This window comes from Panthera uncia, assembly GCF_023721935.1.
Source record: "Panthera uncia isolate 11264 chromosome A1 unlocalized genomic scaffold, Puncia_PCG_1.0 HiC_scaffold_16, whole genome shotgun sequence".
Classification (NCBI taxonomy): Eukaryota; Metazoa; Chordata; class Mammalia; order Carnivora; family Felidae; genus Panthera; species Panthera uncia.
Genome location: NW_026057576.1, coordinates 5004460 through 5005165, shown reverse-complemented (window position 1 = coordinate 5005165; position 706 = coordinate 5004460).

Below are 706 nucleotides of genomic sequence, written 5' to 3'. Positions count from 1 at the left end.
AACATCCAGCTTAACGCGACTTTGCTTTCTAAATATAGTCTATAAGAAACAAAATGCGAGCGTCTGGACGGGAGGGGCCGGGGGTGCCGGGGTGGAAGCACCGGGGTGTCGGGCTTTAGAGGATTAGGCGCCCCAACGCCCGGGCGCCCGAGCGCAGCGGGGCGTGTGCGGTGGCCGTGCGGGTGGTCGAGAGCCGGTGCGTCGCCGCCGGGTGCGCGCGCGAGTCCCCAGGGCCCAGGTGGCGACGAACGTTCGTGGGGGCCCTTCGGCTCCCCGGGGCCCTGCAGCAAACACCGCGCAGGGCGAGGCCGGCCCCGCCGACGCCCGACGGTCTCCGCGCCCACCCAGCGGGGGACGGCGAACCCCCGGCCTAGGGGCGGCCGGACACGCGCGCGGCGGCGCACACGCACACACCCCGAGCGCGCGCACCCGCAGCCCGGCCCCGCGGGCGGAGTGGGGTCCCCGGCGCCCTCGCCCCTCGCCCCTCGCCCGGCGTGCGGCCCTCCCGGCGGCGCGGGCGCGCCCCACCCCCACCCCCAGGTGCGAGCACCGGCGGCGGGAGGCGGGAGGAGGGCGGGGCGGCGGCTCCCCTCCGCGCGCCCGCCTCACCCCCCTCCCCCCGCCCCGCCGACCCTCCCCGCCGCGCGCCCCTCCCCTCTCACCAACGGACGAGCCGATCCGCGACCTTCGGGGCAGGGACATCCTG